General features: G+C 42.6%; 1 protein-coding gene and 1 non-coding gene across 8 annotated transcripts in view; one reads left to right on the top strand and one right to left on the bottom strand.

Moving 5' to 3' along the window:
* ARHGAP26 (Rho GTPase activating protein 26) overlaps positions 1 to 27231 on the bottom strand; it is a 663940-nt gene that overhangs the window by 414905 nt on the left and 221804 nt on the right. The gene's annotated exons all lie outside the window — the stretch shown is intronic.
* On the top strand, positions 25169 to 25240 carry TRNAW-CCA (transfer RNA tryptophan (anticodon CCA)). The gene has a single exon. It is a non-coding gene; the product is annotated as a tRNA-Trp (tRNA).

Here is a 27231-nt window from a genome sequence, read left to right as displayed (position 1 = left end):
ACCTGGATCTCAGACAGCTGTGAGAAAATTAATTTCTGTGGTTTAAACCACTCAGTCTGTGACACCGGGTAATGGCAGCCCCTGACAACTAATGCGCACACTATTCATGTTGCTCCAAACTCCAAGTCACTGCCCATCACCCACTCTTGACAGGGCACAGGCAGACTGGTTTCTCCTCGGAAGCAGTCCCTCTGGGCACACAAATCACAATCAGACAGACCACTGAGTGCTCCAGTCAGGGGAAACTTTTGCCATCAGGGCTGGGGACCCAGGACAAAACTATACTTGTGTGCTTAATTACAAAGGTGATCATCAGTATTCTGGAAATGAATGGAATTCAAACGTAGTCAAATCCCTTCACGGACAGGTGCCAAGGCCTACCTCTGATACCTCTGTTTGAGTCCAACCATGCTACGGAAGGTTTTTCCCATGTGCGGTAACAAAGAATTGCATTAAACGATTGCTTACAGCACACTGCAGGGGGAGGATTTCTGCCTAAATAACCCTCCTACTACAGGAAGAGAGGAGGCGGCTCTGCAGGAAAAAGCAGCAGAGAAGGATCCTTTCTCGGTTAACAAAAGGGCAAAAGAGCCCGTCCCAAAAACGTCATCTAGGACGGCAGTGAGGTGATGACTAAGCTTATTTCAGGGGGTGACCAGGATACATGAAGTCCTATGATTAGGTGAGGAAGCTCCAAACCAGGCAATTCTACCAGAGGCTCTGGGGTTTCGAGAATTACTTAAAGGCCAAGAAGTAAGGAGAGAGTATTTCAGTTGGGTGCTGCTGAAGCTGAGGCAGGCAGGAGTGGGCTCAACAGGCTCAAAGCCTGGTACGATGCTGCTGCTGCTGCTAAGTCGCTTCAGTCGTGTCCGACTCTGTGCAACCCCATAGACAGCAGCCCACCAGGCTCCTCTGTCCCTGGGATTCTCCCTGGAATACTGCTGGGCACCTAATTATCATAATGAAACAACTGCTATTTACAAGGCAGCCACTGAGCCAGGCACTGTGCAAGCACACTTCTCACACTGGCTCACTAAAACCTCAAACAACCACAGCAGGGAGAACTATTATTAACTTCAATTCAATACATGAAAATAAGGCCAGAATATAAGCTCTGCGAAAGCTTAGTGTTTTTCCTGTTTTGTTCACTAGGTTATCCCTAGAGCCTAGAACAGTGGTTGGGATACAGTAGGCACATCGTGTTTACTAGCTGAATAAACAAAAAAAGAGGTTACGTGTCAATGTTACAGAAGGAGGGGGCCTGGGATTTGAGCCTGTGCTGTTGGCACCAGATGCCACACTCTCAGCTTCTGCTCTGCCACACAGGATGGAGAATACTTGTTAAAGAGCTGGGGGAAATGCCTGGTGTGAAAACAGCTTGGTCCACTGCACTTTTCAATGTCTGCACCTCCTGCTCCTCAGCAAGATGTTATCTGCATCCAGAGTACAGAGCAAAGTGAAACAAAGGGCCAGGGCCTATAGATGACAGGAAAAGGGGCAGTCAGGAATGTGCCCTTCCCTCACACCTGTGACACTCCCTGAGGCCTCACACAACAATGTGTGTTGTATCCAGGAACTCACCTGAGAGCGGACAGGTAGTTGGAGAGACAGCAACTGGAAGCAGGGAGACTAATTCATCTGACTCGCCAGGAATAAGTTGAACAGAGCCAGTACAATCTCCGACAGAACTTCCCAAAGCGTGGTGTGCACACAACTTTGCAGGGTGCAAAATCATCTTACATGGCACAAAAATACTCACTAGAGCTGATGGATTGATTGCTAAGCTTACTTTCTATTTTGACCGAAGTATACTAGTGCTTTATTTATGGTCAACTTACAAAATACCCTTTTAAAACAAAGGGTAACCTTTCAAAAAGAACAGTACTCCCATTTACATAAACACATTAGGTAAACAATAGAATAGGTTGCATTGATGTGACAGAAAGTCCAAATGGAAGTACATGAGTGACTAAAGTTTGGGAACTGCAGCTTCCTGGAACATTCTCCATTCTCTGTGTCAAATGTTCCCATCCCTGCACCTCATGCATTCACCCAGACATGCCACAGTGCAAAAGGAAGAGAACCGACAGAGATGAAATTTTTCCATTTCCATCCAAATCCCTTAATAAATGACTACATGTGAGAGAGAGACTGAGAGAGACAAAGACCAAAAAGAGCGAGAGAGAAAGCACAGACACAAACACAACAGGCGCGTTCACTAAGATATTACCAAGTTCACAGCAGGGCTTGACCTGGAGCTGAAGCCCTGCCCTCTGCCTGGGGAGAGCAGCAACACAGAGCTCCCTTTGATACTATCCTGAATTCCACACCGGTTCTTTCGGCTATTATTTTATGGCATGGTAGCTGAGCTCAGCCCTGTCCAAAGAATTGCACTGAGGTCTCTGGGACCTGTTCCAACAACAACACACAATGAGGCCTTCTCTCTCTGATAAAGCCAGGAACCCCTCCCTCTGTGATCTGCTCCCCTGCTCCTCCCAGACAAAAGTAAAGTCCCATTTTGAGCAGAACCCTGCCAGCCACACGCAGCCTTCTCCTCCTCACCTTCCCTGTTGGGGATGGTAAAGTTTCAGGCTGGCTGTAGGTGGAAGGACAAGTTGAGCTTCAGGTCAGACCTAGGAGTCCAATCAGCTCTTGGAGAGAGAAGAACACCTTCAAGGCCATGGAAGTAAAAGCTGAAATGGAAGCAATGGTACCACAAACTGCTCCAAGCCAACGTGCTCCAACAAGTTCGTGAGCTCCACGAGCGCAGGGGCTTGTCTGATTCTACAGCCGAGCGCAGTCAGTGGCTGGTGCTCAGGAGGTACACAGTAAACAGGTATTAAATAAACAGATGAGTCAATCAATCTATCTATGTATCAATCAATGTATGAATGGATGGATGGTCAAGGCAGTGAAGGGAGGAGGAAGTGAAGAAGTGTAACTGTAAGATTATCTCTCCCCTTTCTTCCTGAGAATTAGCAACTGTATAAATAGGAGACCCCAAAAAGGATACTTTTTCCTTTTCACAGCCACCCAGAGCAGGTGGTAAATTAACAGCAGAACCTTTGATCCCTGAACTATCTGGCATTATAGCAGAATGCAGCAAACCGAAAGCAACCCTGACTTTCTCCAGGGCATGCTCAGACACTCCAACTCCAGGTCTTGCTCCCTGGATGAAGGAAGAGAAGAATGATTCTGAGAATGATGACTTGCACCAATGGACTCAACTCCTCCTTTTAAAAAGTTCAAAGTCCTTCACATCCTGGTTTCTCTCAAGGGACTTCTATTTAGAGTATATATATGTTTCTCCTTTCCTTTTGCTCTTTCTCTCTTTGCTTATCTGAATTTTCTAATCATTTTACGATGAACATGGATTACTTGAGTTATAAAAATGTCTAACACAGGCTGATGAAACACACAAATAAGACCATTCAAAAAGGATACTTTTTTAATATTTTGAAGTCCTGCATATTTTACAGGACTTCGTTTTAATGTTTCTATTGATACACTGCAAAACTTAACACTGCTATGTCATGTAATTGCACTCAACTAAGTCCTCTGAAAAGCAAATTGTAAATTTCTGATTAAAGTCAAAGTTCTTGACTTAAAAGCGGAACACCCGGTCATACAGGCACTTATCTTATAATAGGGCAACTAACTGATGGGCAACGTGCCAGAGAATGAGACAAGTACAAGGACACAAGCTTAATAAGCAATGTGCCATATATGGATAAAACATATGTTCTAATTCATTCATGCTAAGAAAAGCTGCTTGGCAACTCTTTTCTGGGGCAGAAACCTCCAGAAGTTAATAGTGAGTGGCCAGGGTACCCTCTGCAGGGATAGAAGAGCTTTCCTTTCTTCATGGAGCTGGCTGATCCATCTTGGAGCTCACCCCTGGTCCCAAACTGATGGGCCATACTCTAAACAGTCTGTAACCACCAGCTAAGAGCCTCTGTTTCTGTTAGGTCCTTGGAACTCACTGTCAATGGCTCGTCTGTCCCACAAAGTGGTGACAGGAAAGCAGCTGGTCTGGCAATCAAAGACCTAATTCTGAAGTCCGATTCTCACCAGACCCTGTACAACTCAACCACTGCATGCCTTGGTCAGTCCATTCTACCAAAACTTAGTAAGATCAGTCATATCTTACAGGCTATTGAGCATAAAAACTAAGGCAAACATTAAGCTGCGAGGGGGTAGAAAGGGAAGGAAGAAATAATTTAAGAACCACTAAGCAAAATCTGATACCACTTAGATGGATGGGATTTCACCACCTCAAACTATAGGGCTAAAGTAGAACAAGCAGAAAAGAGATTCAACTGTTGTTCAGTCCAGTGTTCTCCTAAATTATAACATTCTTAAAAATAGAAGAGAAATGGATAGAACTTTGCATTTTCTCATTTTCTAGCCACGTTCTTCCTCACTAGGAAATGGCAAAGTATTTAAACTATGGCCTGAAAGAGCTGCATGAAGACAATTGATAAGAAGCCCCTAGTTCCCAAGGTCAGGCAAGGGGGAAGCCACTTGCATGTGACCCAGCAGATGCCTATGAGCACCAGGGCAGGTGCTCACATCCTGTCCTCAGCCCCAGGAGCCAGGGCTGCAACTTGGGTGTGAACTTGAATGTTCTGGGGATGTATCAACAAAAGGGGTGAGGAGGGCAGCCAGGGCAAAGACTTCCCAAGGCTGAATCAATAGAGCTGTCTATAGACAAAGGGGCAGCAAACAGAGTGTTATCAGACACACCAGAGCTGTGTGGGCTGCCCCAGGGAGAACTTGCTAAGCACCGCCCACAGCAGCCATCTTCAGCAACCTTTTCACACACAAGACCCCCACAGTGAAGGGTGATCAAAGTGAGACTGGTTTCTGAAAATGAGATTTGGAGTAGAAACTGCTGAACTGAGGAGCTCGGGTTTTTAAGAGAACAGGCGAGGTTTGACTCCTGAATCCGTGTCTCATTCAGTGGCAAGTTAAACGAACAAATTACTAAACGTTCCTGACCTGAAGTTGTTTCACACAAAAATGGATTAACCGTGCCTCTTTAACACAATTGTTGCTAGAGTCAAATTACACCATGCCTGAGAGCACTGAGCACAGTGCACGGATCAGCGCATTTCATTCTTATAATTTCATGCAAAGCACCAACAGTATTGTTGTGGTTAGTTGGAAAAAATGGCTACGTGTACTTCAGGATCATGTTACAGAAAAATTCCACTCCCAAACCCCAGTCAAGATAACAGGCACTGTAGAGCAAGACTAGGGGCTCCCCTCACACCCTCAAGACCCAGGGCTGCTGTTCTGTGCCAGAGTCCTCACCACAGTACTGCTTCTGCAGAGCCTCCAGCCTCACCAGAAGATCCAAAGAAAACAACTATTGCCCTGAAGAGAATCAACTGTTGGGTAGCCTCAAACATGCCTAAGAAATCCAACCTGAGCTTAGCCTGGCTTCCTTACCCTACCAAAGCAATTGCATATATTTACAGAGTCAGATGGCTAAGGAAGGAAGCGGGTGACGTGCTTGGGAGAGTTCTTTCTTGGTTTCACTAATCTTTTATTTTGGTCTTACCCAGGCATCACTCCAGAAGCCTACAATCCACAATTATGTAAGAAAATCAGGAAGGAGGCAAAACACAAGGGCTACCATGGATGCCAACAGCCTCCTTCCCAAAACCTTCTCTGAAAAAGTTGTTCCCAGATTTGGGGATTTCAACAACCAACTTAAACTAAACAAGAATTGCAAGGAGGCAGGCACACACACATTTGGGTGCCAGTAACATTACTTGAAGCACAACCATTATAAAAAACTTTATCACCATCACTGAATATAAAAAGAACAGTCTTAACTATTTCAAAATAATACAGATACACTCTCAGAATAAGATAATTTAGCTTTGTGAAAAAACCCAATATATAGTCTGCAAAAATATAAAGTCTCAGCAATATATAGTCTCAGCAAAAATTGTGGGACTGGGATTTTGAGGAGGACATACTACTTTCCTATAAAGGACTATCACTGCAAAAAGATTATAAAACGAATTCCAATACCTATGTCCAAAAACAGCAAGGGCAAGAGAAGGCTTTTTTGCCCACTCTGCCAAGTGTGCAAAGAGAAGCAGTATTAGCCTCCATGGACACCAGGATCTTTCTAGCCAACTCCAGCTGCCCTTCCTAACTCTCCTACTTTAAAATATGTCCAGCTAACCTTTCTGGGTTCTGACATTTTACTCCAGGTCATCCTTGCCTTGCTGTCTAATCCAAACCTCATTTCCACTTTTGAGCCTTCATGTAAACCCATTTTTCACTCTCCTTCCTCAGAAATCTGCTCCTTAAGGAGAAATTTACCATATGACCCAGCCTACCTGAAAGAAATGAAAACAAGGCCACACAAAGTAGAGAATGTTCATAGCAGCAATATACATTAACAGTCAAACAACAGGAACGATCCAAGTATCTATAAACTGGTGAATGGAAAAACAAAATGGTGTCCATCTGTACAAGGGAATGAACTAGTGATACATACTACAACACAGGATGAACCTGAAAACTGGATGCTGAATGAAAGAAACCAGTCACAAAGACCGCATAATGTATGAGTATGACTCCATTCTTATGAAATGTCCAAACACCCAGCATACAGAAAACAGATGAGTGGTTGCCTAGGGGTGCGTGCAGGATTGACTACAAATGTGCAAGAGGGAAAATCTTCATAATATATATTTTAAAAAACTTGCTCAATTTTATGCTTAATATGATGCTTGGCAGAATTTTTTAGTGAGATTCTCAGTGAGCCACAGAGTGAGGGGGTGAGTGAATGAGTGAATGAATGAAAACTAATTTCCCAGAAGCCTCCCTGGTAACCTGAACCAGGTCTACACACTTCATTCGCTCCTGTCAGCCTCAACAAGTTATGTATATTAGTTATATAACAATGAATTGTGTTACATATGTGTGTGTGTGTGTACGTTTATCATCAACTCTTTGGATTAGGTTGAACTATATGAAACTGTCATTTCTGTAGGTCAAAAATGGTTGGTATAAAAGTGGTAATTTCACGTGATTCAACCTATATACATGCAATTTTTGATGCAGGAGACAGGAGAGAACAGACACTTCTTTTTTCATGTGAAACTCCCCCAACCAGCAGTTGAACCCATGACCCCTGCACTGGAAGCACAGAGTCTTAACCACTGGACCACCAACTAAGTCCCAAGACCAGAGGCTTTTAAGTCAGACCAACCTAAGTGTGGCTCCAGGCTCCATCCCGTATTTGAAGCTTCAATTTCCTCAGGTGGAAAATGGAGATGATCGTAGGATCCAGCTCCTAGAGCTGCTGTGAGGATTACTAGGACAATGCATGGAACACACCGACCAGCGTTGAGGCAAAGTCACCAAGGACAGGCTCAGTGAATTACAGCAACTACTGGTACGTGCTGCTTCTATCTGTCTATGAAACTGCTCATTCCTCAGCTATCAAGGACTGGGATTTTTCTTTTGTATTCGTGTGCTCCCTAGACCTGCAGACAAAGGATGATCATTGCTGAAGTCCTGCACAGGGAATGCTTCCAAACAGCTCCTGAAGCCTGACAGCACAGTTTCCTGGATGCCACTGCAGTGTCTGCCTGCAGACCCCCAGGTTCCTCCAAGGTGAATAACCAACATCACTGCAGGACTGTTACGATGTCATTCCCAATGTCTCCTCACCACAAGCTCAGCAATACCATGCAGCAGAGGAAGTGCCATCAGAGATAGTTCCTTCTGGCTTATTTCTCAACAAAGATGTTTGGCTGCTACGCAACCAGTGTTTTAGTGGATGTTGTGTCTATTAGGGAAAGGCCAGGTTTCTACTGGCAACTACAAAGGATGCGGACAGCAGGGGAGAAGCAAATAAAATCCTATCCTTACATTCTACTCAAAATTCCTCATTTGTAGTACTCATAAAGTTAGCCCATGATTCCAAACAGGGAAACTGAGATTAAATTAGGGTGGTCAGATTTCACAAATAAAAATATAAGACAACCAGTTAAAGTTAAGGTAAACAAATATTTAGGGGCTGATTGACACTACAAAATTTTCATTGTTTATCTGAAATACCATTTTAACTGGGCATCCAAAGCTTTATCTTATAACCCAAGATTAAATTGGTACCAAAGTCAGTTCAGTTGCTCAGTCGTGTCTGACTCTTGGCGACCCCATGTACTGCAGCACACCAGGCTTCCCTGTCCATCATCAACTACTGGAGCTTGCTCAAACTCATGTCCATCGAGTCAGTGATGCCATCCAACCATCTCATCCTCTGTCGTCCCCTGCTCCTCCTGCCTTCAATCTTTCCCAGCATCAGGGTCTTTTCTAATGAGTCCTCTCTTCACATCAGGTGGTCAAAGTATTGGAGCTTCAGCATCAGTCCTTCCAATAAACATTCAGGACTAATTTCCTTTAGGATTGACTGACTTGATCTCCTTGCTGTCCAAAGGACTCTCAAGAGTCTTCTCCAACACCACAGTTGAAAAGCATCAATTGTTCAACGCTCAGTTTTTTTTATGGTCCAACTCTCATATCCATCCATGACTACTGGAGGAACCATAGCCTTGACTAGATGCACCTTTGTCAGCAGAGTAATGTCTGTGCTTTCTAATATACAGACTAGGTTTGTTATAGCTTTTCTTCCAAGGAGCAAGCATCTTTTAACTTCATAGCTGCAGTTACCATCAGCAGTGATTTTGGAACCAAATAAAATCTGTCACTATTTCTACTTTTTCTCATTTATTTGCTATGAAGTTAGTTTCCTGATGCCATGATCTTAATTTTCTGAATGTTGAGTTTTAAGCCAGCTTTTTCACTCTCCTCTTTCACCCTCAACAAGAGGCTCTTCAGTTCCTCTTCACTTTCTGTCATTACAGTGGTATCATCTGTATATCTGAGACTGTTGATATGATTCCAGCTTGTGATTCATCCAGCCTGGCATTTTGCATGATGTACTCTGCACATAAGTTAAATAAGCACGGTGACAATATATAGCCTTGACATACTCCTTCCCAATTTGGAACCAGTCCCGTTGTTCTACATTCAATTCTAACTGTTGCTTCTTCACCTGCAACACAGATTTCTCAGGAGGCAGATAAGGTGGTCTGGCATGCCCATCTCTTGAAGAATTTTCCAGTTTGTTATGATCCACACAGTCAAAGGCTTTAGTGTAGTCAATGAAGCAGATGCTTCTCTGGAATTATCTTGCTTTTTCTATTATCCAATGGATGTTGGCAATTTGATCTCTGGTTCCTCTGCCTTTTCTAAATCCAGCTTGAACATCTGGAAGTTCTCAGTTCATGTACTGTTGAAACCTCATTTAGAGAATTTTGAGCATTAGTTTCCTAGCATGTGAGATGAGTGCAACTGTGTTATAGTCTGAACATTCTTTGGCATTGCCTTTCTTTGGGATTGGAATGAAAACTGACCTTTTCCAGTCCTGTGGCCACTGCTGAGCTTTCCAAGTTTGCTGACATATTGAGTGGAGCACTTTCACAGCATCATCTTTTGAAACAGCTCAGCTGAAATTCAGCCACCTCCACTAGCTTGGCTCCTAGCAATGCTTCCTAAGGCCCACTTGACTTCACACTCGAAAATGTCTGGCTCTAGGTGAGTGATCACACCATCGTGGTTATCTGGGTCATTAAGATCTTTTCTGTACAGTTGTTCTGTGTATTCTTGCCACATCTTAATATCGTCTGCTTCTATTAGGTCCATTCCGTTTCTGTCCTTAATTTTTCCCCATCTTAGCATGAAATATTCCCTTGGTATCTCTAATTTTCTTGAAGAGATCTCTAGTCTTTCCCATTCTATTGTTTTTCTCTATTTCTTTGCAATGATCACTTAGAAAGGCTTTCTTATCTCTCCTTGCTAGTGTTTGAACTCTGCATTCAGATGGATATGTCCTTCTTTTTCTCCTTTGCCTTACGCTTCTCTTCTTTCTCAGCTCTTTGTAAAGCCTCCTCAGACAACCATTTTGCCTTTTTGCATTTCTTCTTCTTCTTGGGGATGGTTTTGATCATTGCCTCCTATACAATGTTATGAATCTCCATCCATAGTTCTTCAGGCACTCTATCAGATCTTATTTCCCTGACACAAGAAAATGCATCTTTGATTAACTGTTCTTTAACCACAGTAAAACTATGCAGGCTAGAAAGATAAAGTTCCCAAGGTTAGTGAGAGTCTGTGTATGAAGCTAGATTAAGAGGAGTCTATACCAGCCACTATTTATTGCGGTTGTAACCAGCACAGTATTAAGCACCTTTTAAGCAATATTACTGAATCCTCAAAGTAGCCCTACATGGTAGGCACATGTACAATTATCTCTGTATTAAGAGTGAGGAAGCTGAGGCTTAGGAGAGGTAGAATCAAACTCAAGTTTGGGCCTTCCAATTTGAACCTAAAATTTATTTCATCTTGGGGCCTCTCACCAGAGTCCCAGACCCAGCCTACTATCTATTCAGGTGTCCCTGAGCTAACTCGACATTTCCAATGCTCTGGTAAGTGAATTACATCTCAATAAGGCTGTTAAAAAAAAAAATGCTTTCCAATATCTACTTCTCCATCAATAAAACTGAGAAACTTCAAACCATAAAACACTCTAGATCCACTTCAACTGGTAAATATAATTGCTTTTCCTCTCTTCCATTCTATATCAGACCTCAGCAATTTCAATTCTCATGAGCCTTTCCACTAAAATTAAGGACAGAAAAAACAAAGGGTAACCAAACCTTAAACAAGTTAAATCATTTTGATGGGGTATAGCTCTGTTAAAGGATACACTGAAAATAAGACTAGAATCAAAATGAAATCTGAAAAGTGACAACCCATCATATCCATTTATCTCCTATACTGCCAGTGATCATGAGACTGGGCCACAATGAGAAAATGGTAGCCATTACTGTAAAAAAGAAAATTCCCTGGACAGCTGTCATAAACAAATGCTTTATTCTTATAGAAGGTACCACAGAAGAGTTTCTCTCATCTCAATGCTTACAGCCTCTAGAGCTGCCAGGGGTTTAAGAGGGAACAGATACTCTTTGATGTTCTTCTTTTCAGTCTAGGGTTTTTTTTTTGGTTTTTTTTTTTATTATTATTTTTTTTTCAGTGGGTTTTGTCATACATTGATATGAATCAGCCATAGAGTTACACGTATTCCCCATCCCGATCCCCCCTCCCACCTCCCTCTCCATCCGATTCCTCTGGGTCTTCCCACCCCACCAGTCTAGTCTAGTCTAGTCTAGTTTTTATCCACTTTCTCCAAGGTTACTGAATCTGACCCACGCCCACTCTAGTCTCACCAGATTGAAGGCAACTGCTTATACGGATACTCTAACCAAAGGCTTGCATTACAAATAAGCATGAATGGCATGGATTTAATTCATTTTTAAAGAACACAATGTTTCCCTGAGACGTGTGGGTTACTCTAACCACGAGAGTTCAGGACAAGGCCTTTCATCCTTATTCTCCATAAGGAAAACAGTTGGGTATGGTGACAATCTTCAAACACAGGAGTAGCCAAAAGCAGGGGGAATTCGTCATCATATTTGCCTTTCAGAGGCAATATATCTCCTTGGTAACAATTCTAAAAAAGAAAAAAGGAAAAAAAAAATCCTCTACTAAATCTTACACCTTAGCAGGCAGTCTAGAAAATATGCCTGTGATTCAGGCAAGACATGCAGTCCTTTCTCTAAAAGGGATGCTTAGTTTATTTTGTCTGTTTTTATCAAAAGGGGGCATCTAATATCTTTCCAAGGGGATCTCACAGCTTTCCTCACTCATGAAACAAAGACAGTGGCAAGGGTGATAATATCACTACCTTCTAGGGTTGTTTTGAGGGTTTACTGAGAGTGTGTGTAGGATGTACAGAAAGGTCTGCCGCACAGGGCGTCATCGATGCATGTTAGTTATGACTGTCGCTATTCCCCAGCACAGTACCTGGAGCACAAAGGTTAACTTGGAAAGACAGGAGATAGAACTGGATGGTGTGCAAGACACAAGGCAAAGGTTCTTGTGGAAATTCTCCAACTCAAGACCAAAGAAAAGAACCAAAGCCAAAAAACAATTTAAAAAAGAAAGAAAAAGCTATCAGCCTGTGCCCCAACCAACTAAACCACACAATTAAAGGTGCCTCCAGCATAGGAAACAGCACCTACTGTGAGCTGACGACTGAACTGTACATACACACACACACACGCTTGCCTGGAGCCTGTCTGTGCCCTTATATTCCTCATAGGAAGGGGAGGTTTGGACACTACTTCTTTTTTTTTTTTTTTTTAATTTTATTTGGGCTGTGCTGTGTGGTCTGTGGGATCTCAGTTTCCCGATCAGGGACTGAACCCAGGTCTCTGCAGTGAAAGCACTGAATCCTAACCACTGGACCACCAGGGAATTCCCTAGACAGTTGCTTAGACTGAAATAAGACATGAGCCCGACATCATTTCAATCTACTCTGCCACTGCTCCTGCTTTCCTCCCACCTTGACGCCAAGACCCTCCCGCTTACAGACAGATGCCATGTGACTAGGAGGCTCACAGCACACATGAACACTGGAAACATGCTGCTGGGTTCCCAAGAAGGACTGCAGAAAGCTGGGAAATCACTGAAAAACCACCACCAGGTCTATCAATGAAGCACAAATAATGGGATTAGACAAGAAAAAAGAAAACAGCTTGGCCTTCTAAAGGTAGTTTAATGGAACAGAAGCCCAAAATAAAGGCAGGGAAAGGGGATTCCAACGAGTCAGAAGGAATCTATGTGTCTCTCTGGTCCTCCCCAGCTCTGCACCCCAACATTTAAGTCAGGACAAATATATTCATCATTCATCCACTTAGTCTGTGTTTTTTATAGTTATTTATTCTACAGCCAATGCTTTCTGGATAGCCACTCCAGACAACAGCAACATAAGCATGGCTCCTCTCAGAGCTTGCATTCAAAGAGAGCAGGAGAACGAGCTACTCCCTGTACCTCTGTTCCGATGGATCACTCATTTAATACTGTGCACCGCACCGCATCAGGCCAACGGGTCAAGCAGGTCAGTGAGCAGCGGTGAGGCCAATTACAACCACGCAGCTCATGTCCTTCCCCACAGCCGGCAGAACAAGGCCTCTGCAGGAATTCACAGGGATAAATACTCCCAGCCTCAAAGCATCACTGGCAGGGCTGCTAAAGGATCAGATCGGTGTGGGAAGGATGAGGCTGGGGTGTCTCATCATATTGCAAATTACTAAGTTCCTCCTTATGACCATTTGTGGAGCGGCTATCATATGCCAGTCACTGTGTGAGCAACAACAAAAGATACAGCCCCAGAGCCAGTCCTCCTGAAGCTTAGAATCTAAGTGCACTTTTCAGTCTAAATCATAATAATTTATGAGAAGGATCCAAAATGCAGAGGACAAACCTCCAAAGGGAGAGGAGGAGATTAAAATATGCCTGTAAAACACCCATAGTTGCTGTCCATCAACAAAGAATGGATAAAGAAGATGTGGCACATTGTGTATAATGGAGTACTACTGAGCTATAACAAAGAATGAAATTCTACCATGTTGCTGCAGCAGCATGAATGGACTTGGAGGGCAGTATCCTAAGCAAGATACGTCAGCCAGAGAAAGCTACTGAATGATACTGCCTATATGTGGAATCTAAAAAATACAACCAACTAGAGAATATAACAAAAAAGCAGCCAACTCACAGATATAGAGAACAAAGCACTGGCTACCGGGACGGGGGTGACATAGGGGTGGTGGAGTGGGGGACACAAATTCTTAGATGTAAGATACGCTCAAGGATGTTATTGTACAACACGGGGAATATAACCAATATTTTGCAGTAACTGTAAATGGAAAGTAAACTTTAAAAAAGTATATATAAATTTAAAAAAATTTAATAGGATAATAGATGACAGCTCTTACCTCAAAAAAAAAAAAAACAAAAAACACACACACCACACACAGTATCACAGTTGTTACTCATGGTAACAGTCACTGGTGTAAGAGCTGTGACACAGCAGAAAAGGTGACCACGTTACCGAGGTTTGTTAGGTTTGCCACAGAACACTTTTGGGCATCCCTTCAAGACGTTCCAGATTGGGAAGGAAAAGCCTCACCTCAACAGGGCTGTGTGCAGGCCCAGAAAGCTGTCAAAGGTCTGCTGGGCTTTAAAGGGAACCCCCACATGCACAGCAGCCCAGCTCGGCAGATGACGAAGCCCAGCAGCAATCCCACCTGGATTCTTCTCTCAGCTCAGCCACATGTCCTATATGCCTGAGCTAGGCAACTGCTTTCTGGAATATAGTTTCTGTAATTTTAAGAACAATAGAAAAAAGGAGAAGCAGTGGGGAAGAAAGAGAGATACACAGGACCATTTCACCAAGTGCATGGACACCAATAAAAGCGCTGAAAGCAGACTTTAGATGACATGATTTGGTTTCGAGTGGAAGCTGTGCCCTTCCTCTTCCTCCTTCACACTATGAAGAACACTTTCACCATCACCACCCTTCCAGGCAGACAGCTTTTGAAAGCTCTTGGGCAATCTACAACTTCCTAAAATGATGCATGACACTTGAACTGAGTGGATTATTGGAACACAATATCCAGCAAGCTCCCAGCTAAATCTCCCACTTCCTTGCTTCTGGACCCCAGCTAGAGACCAGAGGGGACAGGCAGTGGCAGAAGAGGCCAAGGTAGAAGGTCACAGAACAGGGAAGCCTAGAGCAGTTTTCAGAGCAAGTAGCACTTGAGCTGAGATCTGAAGTAGTAGTTAGGGGAAGGGAGGCAGAGGAGTGCAGCATCAGAGGGAACCATGTGTGCCAAAGCCCTGTGATGGGAGCCACATGAGCATCAAAGAGAGCAGAAGAGAGGCCTCGAAGCTGGAAAATACAAAGATGGTGCAAGATGAAACCAGACTGGTAAATAGGCCAGACTAGGATACGAAGGTATACACTGGGGTCCACTAAAGGGACTTCAACAGTATGTTGACATGCTCAGATTTTCACTTTGCAAAGATCATTCTGGCTACAAGCTAAACAATGAGTCTTGGTGGCAAACACAAGCAGCCACTGAAGAAGACAAGTATCTGAGACACCAAGAAGTAGAAAGAGTAGGGCACAGAGGAAAGGAAGAAAGTTCAGGTGAAAGGAGATCCAGGCGTTTTCCTTGCAACTCGACAGCACCAATAATCAACTGGGAACTTGTGAGAAAGACACAGCTCCAAGCCCCATATCAGAACCTGATTTCAACAAGGCCCCAGGCAACTTGGATGCCCATTAAAGGTTGAAAAGCACTGCTCCTATACAGAGGGGGACCTAGTCTTTGAAGATCATTAATTTATACCACTGAAGTCTTTTAAACACAGCTTTAAACATAGTCTGTAATGAAGCTGAAAAGCCCAATACCTCCCTTAAATCTTAAGTAAAATGGAATCACAGACAACACCTGCTGTGAAAAAAACTCTTCCTAAACCAGCCAGGAGAGGAAATTGGCATTTCTGCTCCTTGACTTTGCTAAATCTGCACATATAACAACCACACAGGGTGACAATAGCTATGATACAAAGAAGCATCCTCTACCCACCCTCAAAGGATCTGGTTAACACACCTAAACAGAATCCAAGCTTCTGCCAAAGCTTCCAGAAGCATCTATGAGTCAGTCACCTTTGAGAGATAATCTTAAAATTCACACAACTACTCACTCTGCTATCCACTTTGAAAAATGAACGAAGTCACTTACAACACTCATCAATCTTGCAGATCACAATGCTATCTAATTATAAAGACGCTTGATGGCTCAATCACTGCTTTTCTGTGACGCCTAAAATAAGTCCTTTAATCATTACGTGTCCCAGCTTTTTTCCCAATTGCAAAACAGGAACCATAGCATTTACCCCTCCAAGTATGCTTTAGGGATTAGGGAAATTATGTTTTCAATGCTCTTAGAGGTTCATCTGTGCTATTCAGTTCATAAAGCTTTGATTATGTCACAGTGCTACTCACAAAACTTACACTGGCTTCCCAGTACCCACTAAATGAAGACAGTCTCTTCACTGTGGCATCCAACCCTTCTACAGTCTAATCCCCCAAACCCTGGCATACTTACTGCATAGATGCTCCAGCCAACCCAGGCTAGTGACGGTTCCTGAGCAAACTCAGGCCTTTTTTGGTCTATTTAGCTAGTGAGGTTCCTGGTAGAACTGGAACCCCACTGCCAATCCCTCCTAAATCCATACCCACTGTGTGTTGAGACTCAAAGTATGTTTAGGCACCGGCCAAAGGGGGATGAGGAAGGCACCAGGGATACCAGGTAGAAGAAGAGAAACACTCAGTGGGATGAACCCATCTTCCATTGGAGGAACCAAAATAAATTCAGGAGGACCAAAACACAAAGTATAGACAGGAAGATAATGTGTAGCTGGAGCCACAGGCAGGGGCCGGAGTACGGAGGCTCAGAAAGCACTATCAAGACATGTGCGCTTTCTCCTAAAAGGGCTAGCGAAAGGGCTCTTAAATGAAACCAGACTATAATGCTTGAGAACTGTTTTAGGGAAGGCAGAAGGTACCTCTAAAAATGTTTTCTGAGTCTCTTTAAATCCACTTTGCCCACCAATGAAATCCAAGCTGTTTTTAGGAAATATCTGTGGCAATTTTAATAGTAGTACACCGCCTCTTTTAAGCAGAGATTATAATCACAGAACTACAGACCTAGTAGGAACTTTAGCAATCATTTACTCTAACCCCTTATTTTAAAGATAAGAAAACTATAGTCCTGAGGGATTAAACGATTTGCTCAAAGACACAGGCAATTTGTGGTAGGGTCAATATTCAAACCCGTCTCATGGATTTCTAGGCAAGAGAGAACAGGATGTAAACATTCCGATATAGGAATCAAGGCATTCATTCATTCAACAAATATTTATGTACCAGATGCCATTTAAAACATAGGAAGTACAGAAGTGAACCAAGACAAACATACTTGGCGTTGTAGAGTTTTCATTCTAGTAGGGACAGACAAAAAAGAAACCATAATAAATAAATTATATAGTATGCTAGAATGAGAAATGCACTACAGAAAAAAGTAGAACAAAGAAGTAGGATGGGAGGGGTGGCCAGCTTAGATCTCACTGAGGAATGTCAGCTGAGCAAAGACTTGAAGGTGAGTGCTTGCAGGATATTAAGGATTTGGAAAGTCATGTGATTTCTATCCATTCCATCACAATTTGCCTGTACAAGTAAGTGCAGGTAATAGGCTGACATCCATCCACCAAGTTCAACAACAAAAAAAAAAATCCACAATTCTAACATTCTCTCTGATAAAACAGAAAAAAACAATTCTCCTCCCAGCTTTACTAAGAGGTCATGATGGCTGATGAAGTGGAATGTAGTGAAAAAGTGGATAAGGAGGGAGTTTCAGGCTGGAAGGAAAACAAGTACACATTCTGCATTTTGACAATGAACCAAGCCAATTTATTTCAGTTACTGCCAAATATGGATTAAAATGTGGGTCACTTCCTGAACAAACCAGAAATGAAACTGAGATTGGCACCAAGTTCCCAAAAGCTGGTAGACTTGTCCAGAGCAGAGAAAAAGTGAGCACAAAAAAAGAGGAAGAAGAATGGAAATTACAAAAACTCTTAGACCTCAACCCCATCTTCCCCTCAGAGTACATTGTGCAGTGGTCTAAAGGGTCAACATCATGATTCCAAGGAGCCAATACTTTCTGAGCCATCCCCACAATAACCCAATGAGGTGGGTACTTTTACCAGACTCATTTTTACATATGAGAAAACTGGGACAACTGAGTCTCTGAGATGTTAAAATGCCCACAGAGACAGAACAGGAACCCAGGACCACCTGATTCCACAACCCACACTGGCACTCAGCAAACTGTGGTCCTTGGGCTATGATGGGTTTTTACACTACTAAATGGCTGCTTTAAAAAAAAAAAAAAAAAAGCCTAAGAAAGAATATGTGACAGAGACTCTACGTGGCCCATGAAGCCTAAAACATTTATTATCTGGCTCTTTAGAGAAAAAGTTTGCTGACCCTGGTAGTCTAACCTGCTACACTGGCCACCAGCAGGTTCAAATACCACAGGATGTATTATGTTTCCCAAATTTTAAGTGTCATTAGGGGAAACAGGCTCTGAAAGATGGAGAACTCGTTCTCATATTGGCTGGGCTGCAAGATAATCGGTGGCTTGGGGTTATGGATCTGCCGCATTACTTAACAATTCTCATACAGCATTTTGTATTTTTAAAATTTTATCCCAACAGGGACAGTCCCCTCTCACCCTCCTACCCACCAGACACCCCACCCCCAGCTTACTAGGCTCCTAAACACTATTCTCAGGTTGCCCACCATCAGCCCAATCCTAGAGGTCCTCAAGGCTTCTCTAAACTGTCTCATTTCCCCCAAATCTGAATCTCCAGGTTACCTCATTTAAAAATAAGTCTCATATCCCAAATTAACTCACCCAAATGTGGCCAAGAACTATGAGGTATCTGAGAGGCATAACCCTTTCTCTTCCCTGGATGACCCTGTTCAATCTTAACCAGGCCAGCGGAGGAATTTGGTTGCCTTGGCTGCCAGGCAGCTATCCCCCCTTCTTCTGTATTTATAGCACCTTAACATTCCTCTGGGAGACCATTCCTCCCTGACACACAGAACATGTATTTCATATGCTGTTGACTCCACTCTGGGCTCAGGTCAGGCAAGCTTCAAGGATTATCTCAAGGATGTGCACATGATTCAATAAAAAGCCAAAGAGAACCACACTCAGGGCTTTGGTTCAAACTCCTGGCCACAGGTTGTCTTGCCAACATAAGGGAAGAGGCTGTTTGAAAATGGCACCAACCTACAGAAAAGCAGCATGGAAAGATGCAAAAACTGGGGCCTGCAGACACTGTGTTAGCTACGGGACCCGGTATGGTGAGAACTCAGAACATCTCTGGCCTTTCCAGCTCCACACCACAATCAATTCTCTGTTGGCTTGGACTGTGTCTTCACTCCTTCGCAACAGAAAGTGGCCTGTCTGGCACAGTCAGAGTGGAATCATCATGTCCACCATGTACTTTCTGAAAACCTACCAAGAGGCTAGTGATAACAAAAGCTGCCTTCACAGTCAGCAAAGGTCCAGACCAACAGGCCACGTCCATGCAGACACTAGAGGAAGCTCACCTCTCTTCTCCCAACTGTTCCGGGAATGTGGGGATCCCTGAGAATGATCGTTCTCATTTAAGGCTCAGTTATCTGACTAGAGCTGAGACCAGTGGGGTTAAAACAGTAAGACTCTCACAATCAGTCTTTCAAATTAGTGTACTTGATCTCCTCCCACCCAAAACCAGTATCCCTCAAGCCTCCAAGGGAAAACAGAGAAAAAAGCAAAGGGAATTTAACAGTCAGTGGGCGAGTTCTCTTGCTTCTATTCTCTTGCTTCTATTATGTCCAGGGTTGCTTGGCAACAAGCCTCAGCCTGGTCATTCCCGTGGACAAGCAGAGGAACGAATGTCAGACCTCCAGGTCACGCAGCATGTCCTGTTTATGCCCCGTGACTCCAGGGCAGGGGTGGGTTCGTGCTGTTCTACAAAACTGGCCAAATCCAGCCCACAGAGCACCTGCTGTCTTTAGGGGTTCTCCCACACTGCCCTCGAACCTTCGCCTTCAATGAATGTAAGCTGTGGATGTCTCCTCAAAATAGATTAAAAACATTTTCAAAAACAGCTTGTCAGAAGAACAGAGAACAGCTTCTGACATGGAAAGAACTCTAATACTATTTATGAAGATAGTAGAAACCAGCAGGGAGCAGAGGGCATGGTGCACACTCAGGAAAAAATGGACCAGTTTGTGTTTCAGGTTCAGGATTTTATGGAATCTTCCTTGACCCTGTATACTCTAAGGACACCTCCAAGGATCTGGGTGCTGAAAGTTCGGCCACTGTGCTATGCGACTCTAGGTCATGAGTTCCTTTCCAACAACTAAGAAGTCAGTGGGGACGGAGATTTCTGCATTTGGCAACACATTTTAGAAGTAACTGTGGCAGCCGATCCCTGCCCGGTCAGTACACTGCAGGGGGGTAGGGAAAGAATGTGGGTCAGTGAGTCTCCAGTGCTTAGATGTCTCCAAGCAGGGCATCTGTGTGCACAAAGACATGACGCTGCTCCTTCTCTCTCTTCCCGCTCCTAAATTAAATATCTAACTAAGGACAATGGCTTTCCACACAACACAGAGACAGAGCCCAAGAGAGACAGGGACAAGAAACTCACACTTGTGCTCAAATTCTATTTAGCAAGACAGAAGTCCTAAAAAGCAAGGGGCTTGTATGGGAAGCACTGTCTTTAGTTGGCTGATCACTGTTAACACCCATCTGTCCACATGAAAATACCCAAATGAACTGATATTAAATCTTGTTTAAAAAAAAATTACTACTAGGTTTCAGGAAAAAAATTTGTACAGAGGTTATGCCTTGGGGGAGTGGTGTGTATCCTTTGGAAGGACACTGGTTCCAGCTGGAAACAATGTCAGCAACATACAGCCTGCAATACGAACAAAAGAAATATTTTTTAAATCTTTTTAGAGGAAAATGAAAAATAAGCCTTTTATGATTATGAGGCTTATCAAGGATGCTTTTTCCATTTGTGTTACTTTAAAATGATCATTAAAACTTAACAGTTTTATTTAAGATTTATTTATTTACTGATGTCTACTCTGAGTCTTGGTTGCAGCATGCAGGTTTGCCTCATTACAGCAAGCAGGGGCTCCTTTTCGTTGTGGGGCACAGTCTTCTCATTGCAGTGGTTTCTCCTGCTGCAAAGCACAGGCTCTAAGCACATGAGCTCAGTAGCTGTGGCTCCAAGGCTCTAGCGTACCGGCTCAGTAGTTGTGGCACACAGACTTTAGTCACTCGGCAGCTCACGGGATCTTCCTGGACCAGGGCTCAAACTGGTGTCTCCTGCACTGGAAGGAGATTCTTTACCACTGAGCCACCAGGGGAATCCAAAACTTAACACCTTTAAATGAGAGGTATGGAGGAGAACATCCTAATATTCAAATCTCTCTTTTTAAAGAAAAACAAAAATTAAGCAAACAGCCTTATTGATTTAAGAGTCAGTTGTAAGTCACTTTCTTCTAGGTGTGAAGATTATGAAAGGAGTCAAGTCATTAACTGGCCCAGCCAACTACTTACACAGATTTTAGAACGTCAGACTTCTCTTCCCTTTCCTCTGCATGATAAACATAAAATAAAGATAAAATATGACAAGCATAAAAATAAAGAGGTGAGAAAGATCTAAGAGAGAAAGGGCAAACACAGCAAAGGGATGGGCAGCAAAGAGATAGCTGGTGAAGGCTCTTTGATCTGACTCTTGCCTTTTCTAAACCATCATCATTTCCTGTGCTACCCCAAAAGTAGACTGGACTGCCACCCCATCAGAGCAGTAACATTGAATCTGTCCAAGAAAGAATCTTTAAATAAAATAAAATCTAAAGAGAACCAAGGGATACCTGAGGCCATAAGCACTTAAGAGTGACTTTTAGAACACAAAGTGGTTGAGTTGGGCTCTCTGAAGGGACACTTGACATAATTCATTCAACATGCACTGGGGAGCTAATGCCTATCCTTCTAAAACTCTTTCCAAAAATTGCAAAGGAAGGAACACTTCCAAGTTCACTCTATGAGGCCACCATCACCCTACACCAAAACCAGACAAAGACAATACAAAAAAGAAAACTACAGGTCAATATCACTGATCACCATAGATGCAAAAATCCTCAACAAAATTTTGGCAAACAGAATTCAGCAACACATCAAAAAGCTCATACACCATAATCAAGTTGGGTTTATTCCAGGGATGTAAGTCAATCAATGTGATATACCACATTAACAAATTCAAAGATAAAAACCATATGATAATCTCAATAGATGCAGAAAAAGCCTTTGACAAAATTCAGCATCCATTTATGATTAAAACTCTTCAAAAAATGGGCACAGAAAGAATCTACCTCAACACAGTAAAGCCCACATATGATAAGCCTAGAGAAAACATTATTCTCAATGGTGAAAACCTGAAAACATTCCCCCTAAGATCAGGAACAAGACAAGGGTGTCCATTTTCACCACTATTATTCAACATAGATTTGGAAGTCCTAGCTACAGCAATCAGAGAAGAAAAAGAAATAAAAGGAATCCAGATCAGAAAAGAAGTAAAGCTCTCACTATTTGCATATGACATGATACCATACAGAGAAAACCCCAAAGACAGTATCAGAAAATTACTAGAGGTAATCAGTGAAAGCTGAGCACAGAAGAATTGATGCTTTTGAACTGTGGTGTTGGAGAAGACTCTTGAGAGTCCCTTGGACTGCAAGGAGATCCAACCAGTCCATCCTAAAGGAAATCAGTCCTGAATATTCACTGGAAGGACTGATGCTGAATCTGAAACTCCAACACTTTGGCCACCTGATGGGAAGAACTGACTCAAAGGAAAAGACCCTGATGGTGGGAAAGATCAAAGGCAGGAGAAGGAGACGACAGAGGAGGAGATGGCTGCATGGCATCACTGACTCGATGGACATGAGTTTGAGTACACTCTAGGAATTGGTGATGGACAGGGAAGCCTGGCATGCTGCAGTCCATGGGGTCACAAAGAGTTAGACACGACTGAGCAACTTAACCAAACTGAATCAGTAAATTCAGGAAACTTGCAGGATACAAAATCAATACACAGAAATCACTTGCATTTCTATATACTAACAATGAAAAATCAGAAACAGAAATTAAGGAATCAATCCCATTCACCACTGCAACAAAAAGAATTAAATATGTAGGAATAAACTTGCCTAAGAGACAAAAGAACGGCACACAGAAAATTATAAAACACTGATGAAAGAAATCAAAGATGACATAAATAGATGGAGAGATATTCCATGTTCCTAGGTAGGAAGAATCAATATTGTGAAAATAACTATACTACCAAATGCAATCTACAGATTCAGTGTGACCTCTATCAAATTACCAATGGCATTTTTCATAGAACAGGGGCTCTGTATCAACCTAGAGGGGTGGAATGGGGAGGGAGATAGAAGGGAGGTTCAAAAGGGAGGTGATATATGTAAACCTATGGCTGATTCATGTTGAGGTTTGACAGAAAACAACAAAATTCTGTAAAGCAATTATCCTTCAGTTAAAAAATAAATTAACTAAAAAAAAAATGCACTGGGGAGTTTAAAGGATGGAACAGGCACGTTACCTATAAACCAGGGTAATGACATAAAGGAGAGGGTCAGATGGTCAGGGGAAGACTCTTTGAGGGAAACTTCGGCTGAGTCCCGAAGATGAGATGAAGCCAACCCTATGAAGAGCTGTAGCAAAGGTGTTCTAAGCAATGGAAAGGTCCTATGGCTACAAAGAGCCTTGTTCTGGATCCCTAGATAAGTCAGCCTAGACATGCTCTCAGAATGCCGTGTGAGAACCAGCACTGTTTTCCTTAGAAGTGCCCAAGTGTTCATGGCTGCTGAGAGGCAGGAGTGATTGGGGGGAGGGGAGGGAGAGACAGGAGGGTATGTGCAACAAAACAACTGGAGTTGGAAATGGGGATAATTCATGACCAGAGGACAGAGATCACTGACCTCCACTTAACACCAACACTTACCTAAAACACCACTTTTGTCCAGTCCTGAAACAGATACTTGAGGTTAAACTCAAGGAAGAATTCCCTGTTAGAATTCAGTTGCCCGCACAAGAAAGTGAAGGTGTTCACCTCTGGGTAGTGAGGCTGGGGGTGGGATGAGACCAATGCTCATGGGATGTGTTACTTTTAGAATGGTTTTGGACAAGTCAGCATCAGAATCTTGTGAGCAGACGTGTATAAAACCAAGCCATCAAAACATCAGTGACCCGAGTATGAGACCCAGTTTAACTCTTAAGAGATAATCCCCAACACATGGATTCATCTCCAGTGAGAAAGTTAGAGATTCAAATGTAGACACTGCACAAAGACTATTTTTATAGTATCTATATTATTCCTACCTTACAAAAGGTGAAATAGTCATTATAGTAGCAACAGCTGCAGTGATTTGGGGCCAGATGCTGTTCACAACTAGCTCATTTAATCCTTACAATGTTCTCAAGCAAATACTGTTATTCTTACTTTATAAAGGAAGAAAGGGCTTCCCTCGGGGCTCAGCTGGTAAAGATCTGAGACCTGGGTTCAATCCCTGGGTTGGGAAGATCCCTTGGAGAAGGGAAAGGTTACCCATTCCAGTATTCTGGCCTGGAGAATTCCATGGACTGTATAGTCCATGGGGTCACAAAGAGTCAGACATGACTGAGCGACTTTTACTTAACTTCACTTCAAAGGAAAAAACAGAAGATTTAAGGAATTGGGCTAAGATTATAGTTAACTGTCCACCACTGGTTAAGAGCAAAAGAGCCCACATTGGCTCAAAGTTCTAACCCTGAGTCTAATACTTTTTCTTTGGATGAGTTATTTTTGCTTTCTGTGTCTCCGTTTTCTAGTCTATAAATTGGGATATTACTACATACCTCATAATACTACTGTGAAGGTGCAATGAAACAGTTTGTAAAACAAATAATAAAAGGTTCTGACATATTAATAAACAGTTAAATGGTGGTAAACATGTTACTAGTTATTATGTTCAAATGAATGCAATCATATGCATTCAATATATGAGACTCTTCATTCTGTGGCACTCAAAAAAGACATCCACTTTCTGTCTCCAAGGTTCTGCTCAACCTGTAGGAAAAGAAGGGAACAAGTAGAGAGATGAGAACCGAATCTTAAAGACAGGCAAAGAAACGGGGCAACCTATGTAAATACTCCTAAGGAGCTAATGATGACATAGCTCTAAGAACACTCATTATAGATTGGTTAACGAACATGAAAAAGAGAAAAACCACCTAACTGTCCAAAAGTAGGCCATTGGTAAGTCTTGACAGGGCATACCTGGAATATTACATAACCATTAAAACAATCTCAGAGAGTGTATAATCACAAGGAAAGATGATCATAACCTGAGTAGAAAAAAATGACAAAACCAAAATGAGTATCTCTGATCAGTACTATTGGTGTGGTTTGCATTTTCCTCTTTTATTCATCTGTAATTTCTAAGTTATATCTAATTGGCATGCATTAAGTGGCTTCCCTGGTGGCTCAGAGGTTAAAGCATCTGCCTCCAACGCAGGAGACCCGGGTTCGATCCCTGGGTCGGGAAGATCCCCTGGGGAAGAAAATGGTAACCCACTCCAGTATTCTTGCCTGGAGAATCCCATGGACGGAGGAGCCTGGCAGGCTATAGTCCACGGGGTCTCAGAGTCAGACACGACTGAGTGACTTCACTTTCACCTTCATTGGTATAATCAGAAAAAATACAAGCTTGTTTTTGGATTGTTTCATTTTTTTTTTTTTAAGAATCAGCTTATGTGATGAAAAAGGCAAGAGATATACACCTCAGAAGAAAGCTGAAGGGGCGTCTTGCTATTTTCATAGTATCATGCCATTTAATAACTTTGTGGGTTGTTCAGCTGGAGGGAGGAAGATATAAACCATCTGATCCAGGTCTCATTTAATTATGTCCAAAATATATTATTTCCAGAGATTATACCAGTAAAGACTGAGATGTCATTCCCAGTTTCCTGACCTATCCTAAATAGGTTTCTAGGTCTCTAATCAGCATTATAAATATACATAATTATATCTGGATCTGTTCAACTAACCCAAATAACATGCTCTCCTTCAGTGTCCCCAAATTTATCTTCATGAAATATAAATCACTGACCTACTTTTGTTGAAGATAATCTTAACAGCACCCCCATCTCAATGACAAAAAAAAAAAAAAAAAAAATGGGGCTTGCATCAAGTCCCATTAGGAGAAGAAAAAAATATGCTCCTCATCAGAACAGCTAACCAGGGGCCAGGCATTTTATACCCTCACTGGTTCTGAGCAGTTTTCACCTCTGGAACCTAACACAGGAAGTTTAACAGGAAACGGGACCCCACACAGTGCTGTCTACAACACAGTACCAACTCAGAGCCCACATTTCTTCCTGGTACTATAGACTCATAATCACCTCAAATCTAGAAGTCTTTTTAAGTATAACCCTAGAAACTCTGGAAATTGATTTCAGGTCATTCCCACTTATAAAAAGTTTTGCTTTTCAAAATCAAGAGGTCAGAGATCAGTCACTTTTTTTGCCCTTTGGCAAGGCAAGATGTGGGAAGGGCACAGGGAAAGAATGAGAAAGGGGGGAAAAAAGCAAAAGAAAAAGAAGAGACAGAAAAAAATGAGAGAAAGAGAAAACAAACAGACATAGAAAATGTGCTATCTACATCTCGGCTGGCATTTCCTAGAACAATGCAAGGTCTTTTGTAGGGAAGAAGGACTTTCATGTTAAGACCTTAGACACCATCATTTTAGCTCAGGAAACTTACTTCTTTACCAACATTCCTAAAATAAAGCTAAAACCTTCCAAATGTGACTATCCAAATCAGTGTATCACTGAAATCTTTCCCACTCTAGAAATAAATGTTCTTCTCTTCTGCTCAAAACAAGGCATCTACCTACTGGATACTGGGTATTCCTCCCAACTTACACCAGATTACCCTCTCCAAAGCAAGATCAAAACAGAGAAAGACAGGATAAAAGAAGTCCTAACGAGAGACGTACATGCACTCAGGGATGAGTGTGTATTAGTCCCTGCCACAATAGCACATTTGTCAGGAGGTGAACAGAATACAGAAAAACTGAGTTCCAGATCCAAACACCTTGGTGCTGAAACTGCAGCATTCTGGAGAAGTGCAAATTATCTGGATGCACCAAAGGAAACATCTGCTGCTGCTGCTGCTGCTAAGTCGCTTCAGTTATGTCCAACTCTATGTGATCCCATAAATGGCAGCCCACCAAGCTCCTCTGTCCCTGGGATTCTCCAGGCAAGAATATTGGAGTGGGTTGCCATTTCCTTCTCCAATGCATGCATGCATGCAAAGTCACTTCAGTCGTGTCCGACTCTGTGCGAACCTATAGACAGCAGTCCACCAGGCTCCTCTGTCCACAGGATTCTCTAGGCAAGAATGCTGGAGTGGGTTGCCATTTCCTTAAAGGAAACAGATCTATAGTTTAAAACGATCTAAGGACAAAGCAGACAGGTGAGCACCACACTTTGGGCCCTGGGTTAAAATCTTAAGTGGCTGACTAGAGCTGGGGAG

The sequence above is a fragment of the Muntiacus reevesi genome, chromosome 1 (genome assembly GCF_963930625.1).
Source record: "Muntiacus reevesi chromosome 1, mMunRee1.1, whole genome shotgun sequence".
Classification (NCBI taxonomy): Eukaryota; Metazoa; Chordata; class Mammalia; order Artiodactyla; family Cervidae; genus Muntiacus; species Muntiacus reevesi.
The sequence above is the reverse complement of the archived record's forward strand: the minus strand, read 5'-3'. Positions and strand labels throughout refer to the sequence as shown.